Below are 14,499 nucleotides of genomic sequence, written 5' to 3'. Positions count from 1 at the left end.
TTCAGTTCAGTCACTCAGTCATATCCAAATCTTTGCAACCCCATAGACTGTAGCATACCAGGCCTCCACCACCTCCCGGAGTTTACTCAAACTCATGTCCATTGAGTCGGTGATGCCATCCAACCATCTCATACTCTGTCGTCCCCTTCTCCCCTCTCCTTCAATCTTTCCCAGCATCAGGGCCTTTTCCAAGGAGTCAGTTCTTGGCATCAGGTGGCCAAAGTATTGGAGTTTCATTTCAGCATCAGTCCTTCCAATGAATATTCAGGACTGATTTCCTTAAGGATGGGCTGGTTGGATCTCCTTGCCGTCCAAGGGATGCTCAAGAGTCTTCTCCAACACCATGGTTCAAAAGCATCAATTCTTTGGTGCTCAGCTTTCTTAGTAGTTCAACTCTCATATCCATACATGACTACAGGAAAAACCATAGCCTCAACTAGACAGACCGCTTTTGGTAAAGTTATGTCTCTACTTTTTAATATGCTGTCTAGGTTGGTCATAGTTTTTCTTCCAAGGAGTAAATGTCTTTTCATTTCATGGCTGCAGTCACCATTTGCAGTGATTTTGGAGCCCCCCAAAATAAAATCTTCCACTGTTTCCATTGTTTCCCCATCTATTTGCCATGAAGTGATGGGACAGTATGTCATGATCTTAGTTTTCTAAATGCTGAATTTTAAGCCAACTTTATCACTCTCCTCTTTCACTTTTATCATCTTGATTCCAGCTTGTGCTTCATCTAGCCCAGAGTTTCTCATGATTTATTCTGCATATAAGTTAAACAAGCAGGGTGAAAATATACAGCCTTGATGTACTCCTTTCCAGATTTGGAGCCAACCTGTTGTTCCATGTCCAGTTCTAACTGTTGCTTCCTGACCTGCATACAGGTTTCTCAAGAGGCAGGTCAGGTGGTCTGGTATTCCCATCTCTTCCAGGATTTTCCACATTTTATTGTGATCCACACAGCCAAAGGCTTTGGCATAGTCAATAAAGCAGAAAGAGATGTTTTTCTGGAACTCTCTTTCTTTTTCAATGGTCCAGCGGATGTCGGTAATTTGATCTTTGGTTTTTCTGCCTTTTCTAAAACCAGCTTGAGCATCTGGAAGTTCATGGTTCACGTATTATTGAAGCCTGGCTTGGAGAGCTTTGAGCATTACTTTGCTAGTGTGTTAGAGGAGTGCAATTGTGCGGTAGTTTGAGCATCCTTTGGAATTGCCTTTCTTTGGGAGTAGAATGAACACTGACCTTTTCCAGTCCTGTGGCCACTGCTGAGTTTTCCAAATTTGCTGGTACCTTTGAGGATTTGAAATAGCTCCACTGGAATTCCATCACCTCCACTAGCTTTGTTTGTAGTGATGCTTTCTAAGGCCCACTTGACTTCACATTCCAGGATATCTGGCTCTAGGTGAGTGATCAAACCATTGTGATTATCTGGGTCATGAAGATCTTTTTTGTATAGTTCTTCTGTGTATTTTTGCCACCTCTTCTTAATATCTTTTGGTTCTGTTAGGTCCATATCATTTCTGTCCTTTATTGTGCCCATCTTTGCATGAAATATTCCCTTGGTATCTCTAATTTTCTTGAAGAAATCGCTAGTCTTTCCCTTTCTATTGTTCTTCTATTTCTTTGCACTGATCACTGAGGAAGGCTTTCTTAATCTCTCCTTGCTATTCTTTGGAACTCTGCATTCAATTTCATTCAGCAGCTTACATATCACCAAGACAAAAGGAGAGCGCTTGCCTTGGGTGCTGGACTCAGCCATACATATGATTATTAATGGCAAATGCACTTGAGCAGAACATGTATGGGTGCTGCCTTGGATTTCAGTCACTGTGGGTGAGAATCTTACAAGGAACCAAGAAAAAAGATACTGAGAGTTGGGGAAGGAGATAGGCCTATGTTTCTATATCATTATTCTTCAAGGTACTCAAAGTGTTGGATATAAGATGGGGACTTAACTGGTGATCCAGTGGCTAAGATTGCATGCTCCCTGTGCAGAGGGTCCAGGTTCAATCGTTGGTCAAGGAACCAGAGCCCACATGCAACAACTAAAGTTTCCTCATGCAGCAACTAAGGCCCACCACAGCCAAATAATAAATAAGTAGGATGATTTCCTGTGATCTCAAACAGAATTATTTGTATGTTTTAGAGGCACTGGAAATAAAATACTCAAAGAACCTAGTGTTTTCACAGAATGAGACACTAATAAGAATGTGTCTTCCTCCTCACACAATCTCACCTTCCTTTGTCTGTTCACTGGATAATATACTATTTTAAAATTTTTTAAATATTTTTACTAAATTATTGACAATTCTTACTATTTTTATAAGAGTTTTAAATAGCAGTGCAAATTGACTTGCTAGGAAAATGTGAGTTAACGTATAACTTACTAGTTATACTTTATAACTAGTAAGCATTTAGCCACCTTTACCTATTGTGGACTAAACACATTCATATATTTGTCTAAGCACCATTCATTCCATTGGTGATCATCAGCAATTCTATATGTCATAATAGTACAAAGACAACATATTGAGGACACTGTAGCCTTAAGATTTTCTGAGAGCAATTTTCAAGCAGATTTTGGTCATAATTTTATCAGTTGTAAAATTATGGGCTGTTCCAGGAACTAGGCAACAAAACTCTTATGAGAGCAGCGGTAACTGAATGGTAACCATTGTGGACATGTGTTCTTCACTCTTCATGGAGAGGTACAGAAAAAATGCTCACTGGAGAGACAAATACAGCCAAGATCGCAACTCTGATTGAACAAAAAGTGTACCTATATACAAAGCAAATTCCTATTTAGAGCTTAAGGTTTTTAAAGAAAGTGAAAGTGACTCAGTCGTGTCTGACTCTTTGAGACTTCATGGACTATGCAGTCCATGGAATTCTCCAGGCCAGAATACTGGAGTGGGTAGCCTTTCCCTTCTCCAGGAGATCTTCCCAACCCAGGGATCAAACCCAGGTCTCCAGCATTGCAGGCAGATTCTTTACCAGCTGAGCCATAAGAGAAGCCCAAGAATATTGAAGTGGGTAGCCTATCTCTTCTCCAGCAGATCTTTCTGACCCAGGAATCAAACTGGGGTCTCCTGCATTGCAGGCAGATTCTTTACCAACTGAGTTAACAGGGAAGTCCTTAAAGTTGTCTATAAATTTCTCATTTTGAGTCATCCAAGAGTGCTCCAATCTAGAGCTATCATGAAAAGGATGTTCTCTTCCCAGTCTGTATATAACCTGTAAAGCCCTGGTGGCCAGAATCTTCCCAAGCTTGATGTAATCTCCTTTATACCAGAGGAAAAAATACATCAAGAACTCTAAATCCTTTTCAGGGTATCTCAATGCTGAAGTGGATCCAATCTTTGGTGACAGTCTGTCTGTCTGAATATACCAGGAATATACCTCAGGCTAAATAGAGTAGCAGGTAAAACAGGTCTGAAAAGAGCAGAAAGTTCATTTCATTTCAACTGGGGTAAAAGAGATCACTCCAGAAGAATTCTAACTTCAGTTATAAGTTATATATTAAAAAGTTACATATAAAAAAAATGAGAAAAGTACTGTTATTCACTCAGTCGTATCTGGCTCTTTGTGACCCCCATGGACTGCAGCTCACCAGGTTCCTCTGTCCACGGAATTCTCCAGGCAAGAATACTGGAGTGGGTAGCCATTTCCTCATCCAGGGACTCTTCCGGACCCAGGGATTGGACCCAGATCTTCTGCATTGCAGGCAGATTCTTTACCATCTGAGCTACCAGGGAAGTCCACATATTAAAAAGTTATATCTAAAAAACTTTACTGGCTTGCATGTGATCAACTAAAAGAGAAAAACAAGGCATTCACAGAATAGGTTTCCATAATCTCATCTTGAATTGTTACTCTCCCATGTCATAGCATCAAATTATAGCCAGAAGAGGGACATGGTTTTTTTTTTCCTTTTTCAAAGGGGCAGATTCCAGCCTTGGAAACACCAGGAAAATAAAAAACCCATCACTAAATGTAGGGTTTTGAGAAACTGTTTCAAACTTTAAAAATTTATTTAATCGGTTCACATCAGGCTACCAATAGATGAATGCTTTTGTTCTTGGCACCCCACCTTTATAAAGAATACATGGATAGAAAATGTGAATAAATAAACAAGAATGATGAATGTACTCACATTTAAAGATGGAGAGAGAGAAGAGGACCTTTTCAAATACCACCTGGGAGAAGAACTTAAAATTTCCCATTCAGAGGTACTCATCATATATCCTGCCCAACTAATTAATTGTGTTTACTATTTTAGTTTTCATTAAGTCTTAACACAAAGCTACTTGGGATAAATATACAAACAAAGTTTAGGGTGATTTGCTGCAACCACAGTAATTTCTTTTTCCATAACATACTTTTTTGGAAACATACACAACAATATAACCCTATGTTACATATTGAAGGTTTTTAAAAACAGATGTTATTTTTTAAATATCACTTTGAGGTTCACAGCAAAATTGTATAATGACATATCCACAATAATGTCATGCAGAATAGTTCCACCGCCATAAAAATCCTGTGTTCCACTTATACATCATTTCCCTCCCCCATCTCAGGTCAACACTGATTTTTTTTTTTTTATAGTCTCCATAATTTCGCTTTTTACCCAATGTCATACAGTTGGACTTATATGGTATGTAGTCTTTTCAGATTGGCTTCTTTCTCTTACTAAGATGCATTTAAGGTTCCTCCATGTCTTTTCATAGCTTGACAGCTCATTTCTTTTTAGCACTGAATAATATCCCATCGTCCACATGTATCACAGTTTATTTATCCATTCACTAACTGAAGGATATCTAGGTTGCTTCCAACTTTTAGCAATTATGAATAAAGCTGTTACAAATATTCATTTGCAGATTTTTGTGTGGATGTAAGTTTTCAACTTCATTGGGTAAATATCAGGGAGTGTTTATACTGCTATATCCCATAGTAAGATATGTTTAACTTTTTAAGTAACAGCCAAACTGTCTTCTAAAGTGGCTGTACCATTTTGCACTCCAACCAGCAATCTATAAGTGTTCCTATTATTGCACATTCTCACCAGCATTTGGTGTTGCCAGTGTTTTTGAATTTTGACCACTCTAAATAGATAAGTAGGGGTATTTCATTGTTAATTTGCAATTACCTAAATTTATAGGATGTTGAACATATTTTTTACATGCTTATTTGTCAATTATATATCTTCTTTGTGAGGTGTTTGTTCAGTACTTTGCCCATTTATTTTTAGATGGGTTTATTTTCTTATTGTTGAATTTGTATATTTGTATTTGTAGAATTATTTGTATATTTTGGATAAGTCTTATAAGATACATATTTTGCAAATATTTCCTTCCAATCTATGGGAGAAAACCTTTTGACCCAACGAGTTTCATTTCTCATAGAAAAAGGTGCTTATTTGGGAGAATAAGATACTTGTTTGCCTGTCTGTCCCTGCAAGTAAACTTCAGATATCCAACTGATAATTCTACAAGTAGTATTTTCTGACACCTCCCACATTCAGAAATGCAGAAATTTTACCCAATTTATATTAATAGTTATCTTGTTCACAAATTAATTATAATAGATTTTTATCCCTCAAACTCTGTGCCTCAAACATTTCATTTTCTCTTTTCCTTTGTTGTTGTTGTTTAGTCACTAAGTCGTGTCTGAATCTTTGTGACCCCATGGACTGTAGCTCGCCAAGCACCTCTATCCATGGGGTTCTCCAAGCAAGAATATTGGAATGGGTTCCTGTTTCCTATTCCAGGGAATCTTCCCAACCCAGGGATTAAACGTGTCTCCTGCATTGGCAGGCAGATTCTTTACTGCTGAGCCACCAAGGACCCATTTTAAAAACTGCCAGATTTTAGTATGCAGCCTACCTTTGCCAAAGATTAGCAGTAAATTGATCTTTGCCTGTGAGGACTAGGAGAGGAGAACTAAGTTAGAGAATTTCTGTCTACACTTTCACATGGGATACCTATCACCTCAAGTTGCCCAGCTGTATTTGACTTCATAGCAAAATAATTTGTTAGGGTTTATTACTGGGACAGAGAAGGCTGGTGTGCTACAGACCACAGGGTTGCAAAGAGTTGGACATGATTTGGAAACTGAATAGCAACTTTACTGGGGAAGCCACAGAGAAATATCACTTTACGTTTTAAAGCTATGGATTCTAGAGAAAAAAAGCATACATCTCTGATGGGGAAAAGAACTGAGAGTAATTCTTCATTTACGATGCTTCATTACACCATTAGAGAAGGCTTGACAGAGAACAATGGCAATGACCACAGAAAGGAACAATACAACTAATTAAAAAAAAAAAAGATTAACTCACAGGAATTCCATAGCCTGGGCAAGGTAGAAGATAACCTCATATCAGTTTGCCTAGAAGGAAAATCACCTGCTTGCCCTTACTGAATACTCCCAAGTTTTTAGGGCAAGCTGCTACATTTCACAGTTAGGTAAGCAAAACACAATGCTTTTTATTCCCTAGAATAAGTGGATAAAGTTCAAAAAACATCTCTGTCAGATCTGAGATGGTTTAAATGAGTTCCTGCTTGAAGCAAATAAAGTTGAGCTTCCCTGCCAATTGTACTTTTCTTTTTAAAAGTGCATTCTTTGCTTCTGTTTGTAGTTGAACACTATTTCAAGAGAGAGAGAGCTTTGGCTGGTAATGGTGAGGAATTATCAAAAAACTCATGTGCAAGATCCCATAAGAATCAAATCATCATCATTCATTTGATGACCATTTTCAGAATTGTATCATGTAACTACTTAGTTGATAAAGACATACAAAAGCTTGCCCAGATCTACACAATCAGACTACACTGAGAGACCTACAGGTAGGGATGGAAAGATGTTATTCAAAAGCAACTCATGCCTCCTGTCAGAAAACTCCAGAAGGATAGACCTCTCCTCCTGCAAAATTAATTAGAAACAAAACTTCTAATATGGGGCTCATAAAAATTTCCCCCACACGACAAAATCGGACAATTACCATGAAGAAAAGCATTTGGCTTAAGTTACTTTCTCTGAGGAAAATAAATATATGAAGACAATGCTTATCTTATACCATCACTAATTATTAATAGGGCTTCCCTGGTAGCTCAGCTGGTAAAGAGTCCACCTGCAATGCAAGAGATCCCAGTTCAATTCCTGGGTCAGAAAGATTCCCCTGGAGAAGGAACAGGCTACCCACTCCAGTATTCTTGGGCTTCCCCAGTGGCTCAGATGGTAAAGAAACCACCTGCAATGAGAAGACAGAGGTTCGATCCCTGGGTTGGGAAGATCCTCTGGAGGAGAGCATGGCAACCCACTCCAGTATTCTTGTCTGGAGAATCCCATGGACAGAGGAGCCTGGCAGGTCACAGTCCATGGAGTCACAAAGAATCGGACATGACTGAGCAACTAAGCACAGCACAGTCATTAATAAAGGACACAAGTTTGTGACCTGATAGTAGAATCTGATGCTGGGAAGGATTGAAGGCAGGAGGAGAAGGGGACTAGAGAAAATGAGAGGGTTGAATGACATCACTGATTCAATGGACATGAGTTTAAGCAAGCTCTGGGAGATGGTGAAGGACAGGGAAGCCTGGCATGCTGCAGTCCATGGGGTCAGAAAGAGTTGGACACGACCGAGCGCCTGAACAAGAACAAAGTAGAATCTGATCCATAGAAGGGTTCCATTTGACTTCATTAAATAATGTACGAAATAGATGTAAAGATACTTCCTTTTTAATCTGAATTTCTTGCTTATTTCAGTAAACTGGGAAATCTAGCAATATTTGGTCGCTGTTCCCAAGTGCAGACCAATGGGCTGGACCTGAGAAGTAGCCACTCCCTAACATGAGCTTATGGTACCTGCCGTCACTCCCTATATCCTTATCACAAGTTCATTCTGTGATTTGTGTCACATAGCTAATTCCTGTAGAAATTTGAATCCATAATTCCTAATATTGAATACATAAGGAACATGGACTTGGTGAAGCCATAGAAGTCTTAAAAAGTGATTTATACCTAAGATTTTTTTTTAATGCAAGAGCTGAGATTTCTGGAATGGTGGAATGAGGGCCTCCATAAATATGTTCTTTCATAAAATCACCTGCAAACTTGTCAAATAAACTTTTTAGGAACTCTACAAATTAACCAAAGGATCATAACAATCTGAGGAACAGTTTATTTTTTAAAAAAAATCTCCAAAACATCATTAAGAATGGCAGTGTTTGGAGCACGTTAACTTGGTCTACTCTCCTAAATCCCATGCATCCTTGAAAACCAGTAGCTTTGCATCTGCAGTAGCTATAAAACCATGAGTTGGGCTGCCATCACAGGCAGATAAGGGGCTTCACACTCCTTAAGTTCCATCAGCAGTGTGTTGTTGCTATTTGGTTTATCTCATGGCTCCCACTCCCACAACCCCCACAAAACATTATTTGACCTAACTAGAAGCTGACTCTTGAAATGAGTTTCATCCTTAGGCTGTTTGTCAAAAACAATAAACAGAAATTGTTTAAAAACACAGCAGCTTAAAGCAGTGATGCAAACTGAAACAAACAAGAACCTGACCAAAGGGGTGGGGGGAATGTAAAAGAAGATCTGAGTAATGAGATATCCACAGCTGACTGTGAGAAGTTCTGACATATTTCTGGGGATCTAGGAAAGCCACACAAATGTTCAGGTTTCTGCATATGACCAGCAAAGATTTAAGAGAGCCCTGAGCACTTTCTTCTGATTGGTTGACTTTGAGGTCCTGAAAGAGCAGAAAATAAAGGTTAAGGTAGACTTACAAGCTGCCTTAGTATTGAATGTTTGGTGCAACACATGCACACAAAACCTTCTATAAAAACGGAAAGATTTATTGGTTCAAGGCATTTAAGAAATCTCTATTCAATCATTAACTGACTGCCAAACTAAGTAGAGACATTAATGGCCACAGACTACAGGGAATAGAGACTTTACAGAAGAAATTTTGACCTTGGAACCCTTCTTTCTTTTTCTGAGAATAGGGTTTGACCAAGGACTTGTTACTTAAGATACTTGGTATTAAGACAGAGGCCCTTCTACATGTATTGTGATTTCTAATAAGCATTTGTTCTGACTTGTGCCAACTATCTGTGGAATTGGGTAGCTGGAGGAAAATTGGGCATCTGTCAAAGGGAAATGGATTAGTAAACTATGTGAAAGCTGTTTACAACAGCAATTAGAAGCAGTGAACTAGATGGACATAGACAGCAAAATGGGTCTTCCCAGGTGACGCTAGTGGTAAAGAACTCACCTGCCAATGCAGGAGTCATAAGAGATGTGGGTTTGAATCCATGGGCTAGGAAGATCTCCTGGAGGAGGGTATGGCCACCCACTCCGGTATTCTTGCCTGGAGAATCCCATGGGGAGAGGAGCTTGGTGGGCTACAACCCATGGGGCCACAAAGAATCGGACATGACCGAGCATGGATGCACAGAGATAGTAAAATGGAGGGGTCATAAATGGTCAAAATGGCATGAAAAAAGTAAAACAGATTGAGGGTTATAAGCCCTCACACATGCACACAAGATAATAGTATTTATTTTGCAATAATTTGTAAAAATAAAGGATATTTAGAAAACACTGGAATGTGATGCCTATAGAGAAGAGAGAAATGAGAATGGAGAATACATACAGAAGGATTTTCAGGGACCAATAAAGTTGATTAAGTAATGACCTGAGATTTCAGGTCATTGATGCAATCTCTGTAACCAAGGAAGGAAAAAAAAAAAAAAAGAAGAGAAGGAAGGAAGGAAAAGGAGGGAAGGGAAGAAAGATAAATATTGAGTGGAAAATGAAAAATAGAAAAGACTGAAGGAAACTAAAGAGTAATATTGGGGAAAAAGTCTACATTTGAGGCAATAAATCTTGTAAATTTTTATCGAAAATGAAATCAGAGTTAGAATTCTCTGGGGATATGGGGTTTCTGGACGTCTGGAAAGCTAGAGGCAAATATATGATCCATGGACACCTGCATGGTGAGATTACCTTTTATCCTTGCCTGTTTCCCACCTCCAGTGACAAGCATATTACATTCCTACTGCTCTGCTGTTGCTGCTGTTAAGTCGCTTCAGTCGTGTCTGACCCTGTGTGACCCCATAGATGGCAGCCCACCAGGCTCCCCCATCCCTGGGATTCTCTAGGCAAGAATAATGGAGTGGGTTGCCATTTCCTTCTCCAATGCATGAAAGTGAAAAGTGAAAGTGAAGTCGCTCAGTCATGTCCAACTCTTAGCTACCCCATGGACTGCAGCCTACAAGGCTCCTCCATCCATGGGATTTTCCAGGCAAGAGTACTGCTCAGGATGGTTCAAAAACAAAAAAAAAAAAATCCCATGTGTTAAACATTACCTTGAATATGAGTATATGAGTACATAATTTTTACTGTGAACAATTTTAATAATGGTACTATAACCTAAATATAGAAGGAAATGGCCTAATGAGAATTTTAATTTTTGTTACCTCTGGTAAGATTTTGCCTTCATGGAATACCTCACTGGGAAAGTTCATACCAAGTTAAACTTTATTTTATTAAAATGAATCAATGTTTTAAATGACAAGTTCTGCCTTTTAAAATGTTTTCTTACTCTAAGATTGTTAAAAAATAAAATACAATATGGAAAAAAATTAACATCTTATAGATATTGCTGCACTGGTTAAGTTATTTATAAATTGTAGTGAGAAAATGTTATAATCCAGAATGTGCTAAAATAGGGATTATGTTTGCTCATTTGGTTCAAAGTCTGGCTACAAAAGGGGTCACTAATTACTATAAGAATGTGTTTTGGCCTTAGAATCACATGTACCCTTCTGAGAATTTGGTTTGACTCAGGCCTTATTCCTTAAGGTAATCTGTACTAACTAAACAGAGGTCTTTACTGTGTATCATGATTTGGAACAACTTCTTTGCAAATAATGGACTCTCCTCCACCTTTCCACATAAATGAAACATTTGAAATGTAAACTCTTATCCCTACCATTTTGCCATAAGCAAAAACATTAAAATATACAGAAAAGGCTGTTAGTGATAATCAGCTATGAAGATAAGAAGCTAAATGGAGCTTTCAACTTATTTTATAGGCAGATGTCATGTGCTCAGGAGGAAACAGAGGAAGATGCACTTGGAAAAAAAAATTAACTTTCTGGAGGAGGCAGGCTTTCCAAGAAACTCATGAATGAAGGAAGAGATAAGGTTTGGTCAGTAAGATGTATTGGAGTTCTAAGTCAGGGCCACAGCAGAGATGTCTCTAGAAGAGAGATAAGGTGAGCAAATCAAGATGGGGGTTAATAGCTTAGGCCAGAAATAGCATACAAGCTAACCTGGTGACTGTTGTTGTTTAGTTGGTAAGTCGTGTCTGACTCTTGTGACCACATGGAATGTAGCCTTCCAGGCTCCTCTGTCCATGGGATTTCCCAGGCAAGCATACTGGAATGGGTTGATATTTCCTTCTCCAGGGGATCTTCCCAACACATGGAACAAACCCATACTCTTATAACTCCTGAATTGGCAGGCAGGTTCTTAACCACTGACCCACCAGGGAAGCCCAAGCTGGTGACTAGAGTGGTAAAAAACAACAACAAAAAAACAAAACCTGAATAAAGGGAACAAAGTAGCCACAAGAAGTCACTGCAGATCACAGACAAAAGAAGAGAGTTAGGATCTGAGAGTCTTCAGAAATGACTGGATTAGAATGGACAATTTGGACCGAAGCCCAGATTGCTGACTATAAGTTATAAAAGGCCAAACTGTCCAGCAAAGAGTAGATTTAGTCAACAAATGGTAAGAAAAGAACTTACTAAGTGCCAGGAACCACTGCAGCTCACTTCTGTTTTCCAAAGGTCAGCGTTTGGAATATAGCGTTATTTTCTCACCACTATATGTAGATGTCTGTATCCCTGAGGAATACTATTGCTTTGTAGTTAGCAAAATTACCATAGGACTCATTAACAATGCTATGCATTTGTCCTTACTCTGTGTAGTTTAAATTCCAGAATGAATTTATCACATTTTACTAAATTTCTTAAGCTAAATCCTGAATACTTTCTTCAGGCCAAGCCTTCTTTAAGTGTCATTAGAATGGACTAAATTACTCTAAGCACTCTCAAAGCAGTATCAGAGATTTCTCAGACCAAAAGAAACAAAAAATATTTCTTATGCAAAAATATATATTCCAAGCTTAATCCCCATTCTTTGTTCTGCCTAGGTTTTTTTTATAGCTGCATCATCAAACTGTAGCATGATCCTTAATTCAGTGTGTGCTGGTAAATGCAAATACATTTCTGAATAATGTTATTATTTTCAAAGCATATATGCTCAGTAAATTCAGTGTGGAATGAAGCAAGTATGCCCTTGGAACTTCTGATTAAAACACATACATAAACACATTTATTTTGGGGGTGGGCAGAAAGGATTGATTGTGCCTCTTCTGACTAACTACTGTGAGCTTAGTGAAATAAACCATAAAAAGAAACTTTCAAAACTCATACTTAAGACTTCAGGTTTCTGGTTCTAGATCTTAGAAGCTTGAGAATCACCACTCTGTCTTAACAACAAATAGAAAGCTGAACAAACTGAAAAATCAACAACTCAAATACCTAAGAATGGAGAGAACACAGGGCAAACCATTGGTCCCAAGACTGGAAAGACAGATAGGAAGATAGAGTCATGGCTTATCAAAGCAGAGATTCATGAGCAGAGACTCCCTCGGGAATCAATGCCAGGTTAAGAAGACCTGAACGATAACTGATGAATTGGAGGCTCAGTGAGGACAACTCTGAGAATTAAAGACTTCAGGAGAACTTGGTGATGGAGGGGGAGGGGCACACAGTACTTGGTGATTTACCTTCAGGGGCTTGACCAGGTTCTCATGTAGATATGAAAGAAAAAGACCTCAGGCTTCAGGTATGGGGAGGAGAAAAGGAATCATTTTGAAATATGTCAAAATGGAGAAGGAAATGGGCAATCCTCTCCAGTATCCTTGCTTGGAGAATCCAATGGACAGAGGATCCTGGCAGGCTGTGGTTCATGGAATCGCAATAGTCGGACATGACATAGAGCTCTCTTTGTGGCATAAACTAACACAGTATTGTAAAGCAATTATCCTCCAATTAAAAATAAAAGAAAAAATAATTTTTTTAAAAAAGAAATATGTCAGAGCACTCACCTTCTTAACTAGGCCTGACTCTAGGGAAACTATTTAACCAGAGCCTAACCTGCTGAGGTATTATCAGAGCCTAATGACCTGTGGAAAGGAAATACTCAAATTCCACTCCTCTAGACACCCTGTTTTCCATGAGGGAGGAGAAAAAAAAAATGAGAAACACTTTTGAAGTTCACTGAGAAACAGACATTGATAAGAATTTAGACCATTTCTCCACTCCCACTCCTGACCACCACATTACTGAAATCCTGTTACAGAATTTCTTTTACCTGCTATATCATGTCTAGCTATCAAAAAGAAAAAAAAAATTACAAGAGATACCAAAAGGCAAAAGACACCATTTGAAGAGACAAAGCAAGCATCAAAACCAGACACAACAGTGATACTGGAACTAACAGACCAGAAATTTAAAATAGCCGTGTAAGGATGCTAATGAATAAAGGAGACAGCATGTTAGAAGAGATGAGCAATATAATCAGAGAGATAGAAACCCTAAGGATGAATCAAAAAGAAATTCTAGAGATCAAAAACACTAAAAATGAAAACAAACTTCATTGTGCCGAGGTCCAGCCCCAACAAGATCCAGAGGAACCCTCAGGAGAAACAGTGTCAGTGAAGAGAAAGATTTAGAGAGAGAGATAAAGAAAGAATGTTGCAGATAAGAAAATAGAGAAGAGAAAGAAAGAAAGAAAAAAAGAAAGACACAGGGAGACCAAGCTTCTTTGGTGAGTGAGGCCCAAAACTTTATTTTCAAAAGGGACTTTTATACCTTGACTTGTACATAGAGGGAAATGAAAGATGCAAGGTCATGCAGAATCAGCCCAAACACTCCAGCAGTTTTGCCCTTATCGAAACCAGGATTTTTTCTGCACACTTTTCCCATAAACAATGTTGTGTAAATTATCTTCTGGCCTTGGAGGCCTGTGGACATTTTATAACCCTCTTTTGATAAAGGCTGCTCAACCAGAAAACTTATTTTCCCTCAAAGTGTTTTTTCCTTATATTTCTAATCTATGTCAGCCTCAGAAAATACTAAACAGAGTTACATTTCTCACGGAGCAAAGGTGCAATGAGTTACAAGAAAGAACCAATTAGCTCAAAGGTCTGATGTGGTTAATTTCAAGGCTACACTTGTTTTTTTTACATTCCAACTATGTTAACTAATGCACTCCCAGGTGCACAGTGGATAAGAGATATGGGAACTTGGCAGCAAGCATTGGCTCAACAATGAACTCCTACACCAGCACTACTCTAATAACTTTTAACTCTTTGAAAGGCTCTATGTTTTAGGTTTCCCGTGCCTCTCGCAGTTG

Source organism: Oryx dammah, unplaced genomic scaffold (assembly GCF_014754425.2).
Source record: "Oryx dammah isolate SB20612 unplaced genomic scaffold, SCBI_Odam_1.1 HiC_scaffold_11210, whole genome shotgun sequence".
NCBI classification, from domain to species: domain Eukaryota; kingdom Metazoa; phylum Chordata; class Mammalia; order Artiodactyla; family Bovidae; genus Oryx; species Oryx dammah.
Note: the sequence above shows the minus strand (reverse complement) of the source record.